The sequence below is a fragment of the Marmota marmota genome, unplaced genomic scaffold, assembly GCF_001458135.2.
Source record: "Marmota marmota marmota unplaced genomic scaffold, marMar, whole genome shotgun sequence".
Taxonomy (NCBI): Eukaryota; Metazoa; Chordata; class Mammalia; order Rodentia; family Sciuridae; genus Marmota; species Marmota marmota.
The window spans coordinates 1,714,837-1,720,895 of NW_025999962.1; positions in this window are offsets into that span (position 1 = coordinate 1,714,837).

Genomic DNA, 6,059 nt, shown 5'->3' on the forward strand with positions numbered 1-6,059 from the left:
AAGGGGCATTAATCCCCTTCATGAGGCCCCACCCTCCTGACCTAAACACCTCCCAAGGGTCCCTCCCAGTGCCATCACTTTAGAGCTGGGGTTTCAACACACACGTCGGGGGGAGACACACTGAGTTGTGGCACACGCACACAGACACACACGTGCACCTACACATATCCATACAGATGGAATGAAAGTTCCACCTAAAAACACTGTGAGAGGCATATTCTCATAATGTATATTCAGTTTCATTAAAAAATAAATGGTCAACCTGATTGTGACTGGATTGATTTCACCACCCCAACCTGCAGTTTAAAATGCTGTAGTGCGCTGGGGAGACCGCTGGCCGCCTCTAACCTCCCAGCTCAGAGAACGGTTGCTCTGGGAAACTTCAAACCCTGATTTCCTCCACCGGCACCACGGATCAGTCCTCTCCAGCCTCCTTTGTTCCCTCGCTGTAACTGTGAGCTCTTCTCCTTAAGAAAACATCCTTGACTTCTCTCTTCTCTAAAGACGTCACCCCTTACACCAAGAAGAGCATTCCTGTAGGTGTTAACAGACACACCTGCCACCTGCTTCAGGAGGGGTACAAAGCATCCAAGTGAAACAGATCAAGTCACCAGGATTCCTCTGGTTTATTCAAAAGAGGTTTCAGGGGCAGAGGCTGAGTTAGGGCTCTAAGAATGGGCGGAACTACTCTGTTCCAGGTGAGGGGAAGAATTTCCAAGTTGCACCAGAAGGAAGCCAGGAAGGGAGGCCACAGTGAGCAAGATGGCCGACACTGTCACTCTGCTATGGGATCGCTCCCACACTGGCCAAGTCTTTAAATCCTCCACAAAACACTTGAGTGTGGGGGAAGTTTCTGGAAACTGGGGAAGGACTTGGACTTGGTGCCCAAACTACCTCTGGTAGTTTCACTGAGATGTGGCTGGCCCGGGGCGGGGGCAAGATGAAATGCCTCCTCTGCAGGCCTCCAGGGTCTGGGTTTGGCTCTGTCCTCTCCAGAGCAGGAATGGCGCTCGCAGGATGTGCCCGGGCCACACTCCTTCAACGCCTCGCCTTCAATGCCCACAGGTGGGCACGAGGGCAGGGTGGGCTGCGCAGCTCTTGCACCCTCTGCTTGCCCAGGGCCCTGGGGAAGTGTGGGCAAGTTCCCTGGTCGCTGAGGACAGGGGCTGGGCTGTGCAGGGCATTTCTGCCCATGTATCCACCATCCCCTCCTCCACTCTCACGCCATCCCCTCTCCCTGCACTTCGCTGTCCCCAGCGCAGCTGGTAGAGTCCTATCAAAGTCACCTGCTCATTCAGCTCTGCCAGGTCTGAGATCTGCTGCTCCAGGTGAATGTGAGGGGGCGGTGCACATCTCACCAGCGTCCGAGTGGCCAAGATGGAAGGAGGGTCTGAGCATCGCGCAGCACCAGCTGCTGGAGCCTGCTCAGGAGGCATCAGGGGACAGCCATGAGCAAGAGGACAGTCCCCCTGTTCCCCAGGATGACCAAGCTGGGGAGCCAGCAGGGAGGGCAGAGCAGAGAGCCTGGGAGGCGGGGAGCACAGCCATGTGACTCCAGCCCCTGAGCAGGACCTCCGGGTGCCACTGGACACTGATGCTGGAGGGCACTGGCCCAGGTGGCTTCTGTCTGTGAGCTGCAGCTACAAGGCCAGTGGTCATGCAGAGCCTCAGCCCCTTCCTCGCACGAGTACAGAGTCAGGGCGACACAGGAGGAGGGGTCCCCTGCAATCCTCCAGGGGCTGCCTGGGGACAAGGATGAATCAAAAGGGCCCTGCCCCAGAGAGCTCAGCCCAGAGCAGAGGGACTGGACACTGCACTAGGGTCCAAGAAATGAGTGGGGAGGCCCCCAGAGGGGCCTCTGGAAGACCAACAGCACAGCCAGAGGCTGGGAGAGAGGATGGCCGTGAGCCGAGGCCAGTGACTTGTCCCCTGCCCCTGGGCAGCATGGGCAGGAGAGGCCCTCGCTGCCCAGGGTGAGCTGTGAGCCAACAGGAGCCTTGGGGGTTCTGGGCAGGGAGAAGGAGCAGCTCCCACGTGCTCTAGGACTCCTCAGAACCAACAAGAAGAGAACGGTCTTCACTAAGAAGGAGGAGGACACGAGCAGAAGCAAGGGCCAGGTCGCTTCCACCCCAGCTAGACGAGAAGGTGGCGGGTCTGGTGACACCCAGGGCCACATGGGACTCGGAACAGCAGCCATCTGCCAGCGGGAGTCTTGAGGGCATGGTCTTGGGCAGCAGGTGGGCTGATCCGGGACACGAGGACACGCAGGGTCACACGGCACCGGTACACTCAGGGTGTGTCCTAAACCACAGATGCCAGATGGTCACAGTCTCCAGAGATCCAGCAGGAAACCCATCATCAGCCCAAGTGTCCATTGACAGGGAAGGGCATCCGCGCCCCTGTTATCACACCGGGATCAGCGAGGGCGGAAATGCACGCACCAGCATGTCCCTCGGGCCAGCGCTCAGAGCAGCTGCAGGCTCCCCCCACGGAGCCCAGCACTGCAGATGCGTCCAGGGCACCCAGAGCAGGTGGCCACAGACCAGTGCACAAATGTGGCCCAACCTCATAGCCAAGGGAGGGGCACTGAGGACTTGGGGCAGGAGAGACGGGTGCAGGGGAGGGAAACCTGGGGCTGCAGAGGGGACCACATGCCCCTGAGGTTGTGGCCAGCAAAGGGCTCGCTCCGTCCTCCACAGATGGCTTATTAATATCATATTGAATCTCTCAATATTTAACTACAAGCAACAAAGAAAAAGAAATACTGTTTAAATAACAGAAAATCGGAGGCAATAGAGAAGGAACAAAGGACTTTAGCTACATTAGTAAAACTGTAGTCATAATATTTTTAAAGGATTTGATAGCACCAAAAGATTCAAGAAAACACCAAAAGACTCCAGCAATTCCACTCACCCGGCCTCGGACGCGGTGCTCAACTCCTGGGCCCCGTGGCCTTATTACACGGCAGAGAGGCCTTGGGGACACTACGGTGATTCAAACTGTGTGTACGTAGATTAAATATTTTATATACACATACATATTTATAGAATTTGAATTATATATGCATTTATTGACCAATAAATTGGTTTTATTATGTTGGTGGCCCTAAAATCGTTTTATTCAAAAGCCATTTAAAAAAATGAATTTTTAATAGAAAAATGAAAACACAGCATATCTATGTCCATAAAAGCAAAATTTCAAAATTCTTCATATGATGTTTGAACATTAAAAATGAGAAGCAGACAAATGTTCTTGGTGCGTGTTTGCTACTGCCACCGTGTCCTCCAGGCAGGCATCTGGATTCGGCGTCGGGGCAGTTCCAGAATACGACATTTTACATCATTTTAAGGTTCTCATGAAGTGCAGCAGCCCCCTCCGTGCACTTTGGGATTTCAAATCTCTGGCTGTTGACACTCCAGCTGACCCGTCTCCACAGGGCATGGCATTTTAATTTAGAAACACCCTCTCCACAGGGGCCGAGGCACCCGGTGAGCTCAGGCTGACAGGTGAGCGGGGAGCACTTGGGTTCTGGAAGGACTTCCCTGGGAGGAGGACGCACCGCAGGAGCACTGTCACAGCCCTGCTCAGGGTGCCTGCGGTCAGCTTGTGCCAAGCTCGTCACCTCCACTCATGACTCCTCCAACTGCCGCATCACACTCGGCTGTGAAGGTCCAGGGCTTCCCCCCCGCCTCCCAGGGCACCCGCACGTCACCCCAGGAACAGCTGGCGTTCATTCAGAGACTCCCCTGGGAGCAGGGACCTGGGCTCAGCCCGTGACGCCTCCTTCCTCACCTCCAAGGGACGAACCTCCGTGTCCCTCTGTTTCTCAGCTTTGTTTCCAATCTTCACAATTTGCTAAAAACGTTGATAACTGACATTTGTGGATTCTACTCATTGGCTGCTTCGATTAAAGATTCCCACCTGGTCTCGCACAACTGCATCCAAAACCCGAAGGCTTGGTTTACAGAAAGTTGAGCGCCATTACTGGATACTTGAATGGATTTACCAAGTAACTGTTCACGGGCTCAAATATTCATGAAATCTAGTTGATGTTAAGAAAAATGAGGTGGAGTGAGTGCTGACACTCTCGGAAAGAACAAAACCTGTAGGATTCTCATTTTTTACACCGACTTCACTAATTTCTGGACTATGAGTTCTTCTGCACACACACAGGAGTTGGAAGTTCTGACCATGCTGGCTTCGCTGGGCAGGTTCCTACAGTGAGTTCAAATGGACCATCAGCAACCCACATACCCTTCTGCACTTGCTCTGGAAAGAATGTTGCTTTTAACCAAGGCACTAGCTTTGCTGAAATTTGTTTTCCTAAGGAAACTACAAGAAAAGATGATTCAGTCTTCATGCAGAGCTTTCCAAATGAATTTACAGTGACATTTTTGCTTTCCCAGCAACAGAAGAGCCCCAACCTTCATCCCAGCAATTAGAGGGAGGTGATCAAGCTAGTGTCGAATAACTGGTTTTCTCTTCCAAGCACCTGTGACAATGACACAGCACTGTGCAGCTCAGCTGTTCCCAGAGCTCTCCTACTGGGCCCACTTGTCCAGGGCAGTCAGCACATTTCCACGAGGGGTGAGATACTCGGAATTGGGACCAGCAAGGGTGATTCTCAGGCCCTGTCCTGGACCTGAGTGGACCCCCGTGGCCCACAGCCATGGCCAAGTGCAGCTCCTGCGGCCCGCGAGCCCGCACAGGTCCCAGGCTGCTGAAAGGTGGGGTAACGGCTTCCCCTGCAGGTCTCCCTCCGCGGTCCCGCACTGCATGTGGCTCAACTCCCCCACCACGGAAAGTCAGGGCTCACTGGACGTGCGTCTTAGCCCTCGGGCTCAGTGCTGCAGGGAGGGCTCACTGCAGGCTCCCGACACGTGTGCCCCACAGGGTGGGGCAGAGAGCCGCAGGGTGCCCAGCCTGCAGCACACCGCTGCAGCCAGGGCGTGGCACCCTCCCGGGGCTCTGGGCCAAGGGTGCCCTCTCTGCCCACAGACACTATGGGCACAGCCCATCGGCTCCAGGATTCCTGCTGTGACATCATGCCTCAAAAGGCCAGCGCACAGTAGCCACAGCTGGCCTCCCAGTGGCCACCAGGGCGGCAGGGCCCCAGCTGCCCATGGCTGTTGCCGGCTGGGTTCCTGGAAGCAGACCTGGGACAGGCGTCTCGGTGGACAGCTGGGGAAGGGAGGGGAGGCAGCAGGAGCCGCCAAGGAGACACCAACCGTGACGGGCCTGATGCCCAGCCAGCCAGGGGGCGCTGAAGCCGGCCCTTGACCCCCGTGATGACCAGGCCTTTGTACACCGCCTAGCGCAGGCTGCCCTCTGCAGCTGGGCAGACCCTGAAGTGTGTCCAGCAGGAGAGTCTCCTCCAGGGCAGTACTGCCCATGTCCTCCTTGCACTCTGGCTGGGGCACTGCCTGCTCGGTCAGAAGCCCTGGCAGGTGGTCATCAGGAGGGGTGACAGCTGTGCTCCACCCGACAGGGTCAGGAGAAGAGGGCTCTGGGGTGGGCTCTGGTCTCTGCACCCTGTCACACCTCTGCAGGCCCATGACACCCGCGCTCTTCAGGACTTGAGCTGGCAGAGGCTATTTTGAGTTGAGCCAGGTGCCCCCACCGTGGGACAGGACAGGCCCCAGGGCTCTCCTCTGGCACTATTGGCACCATGTCTAAGGGGGGCTAGGCTGAGTAGCTCCCCCAGAATTCACGTCCACTGGCACCTCAGAATGTGGCCTTGCTTGGAGATGGGGACCCTGCAGATGTGCCTAGTTCTGATGCGGTCACACTGACACTCAGGGAGGCCCTGAGTGTCAAGCCAGAGTCCTGAGAAGTCAGGTGAAGACCCAGGGCACCTCAAAGACAGGGAGGAGGCAGAGGTGGCACTGCAGGCCAAGGAAACCACAGGCTGTGGGTCAGCAGCTGGGGCTGGACGGACGGCAGGAAGGAGCTCGTGCGGAGCCTCCGGAGGGAGCGGGCACCTTGAGCTTGCAGAACCGTGGAGGGCAGCTTCCATGGAGTCAAGCCCTCAGCCTGTGTCCCTTGTCCCAGCCGCCCTG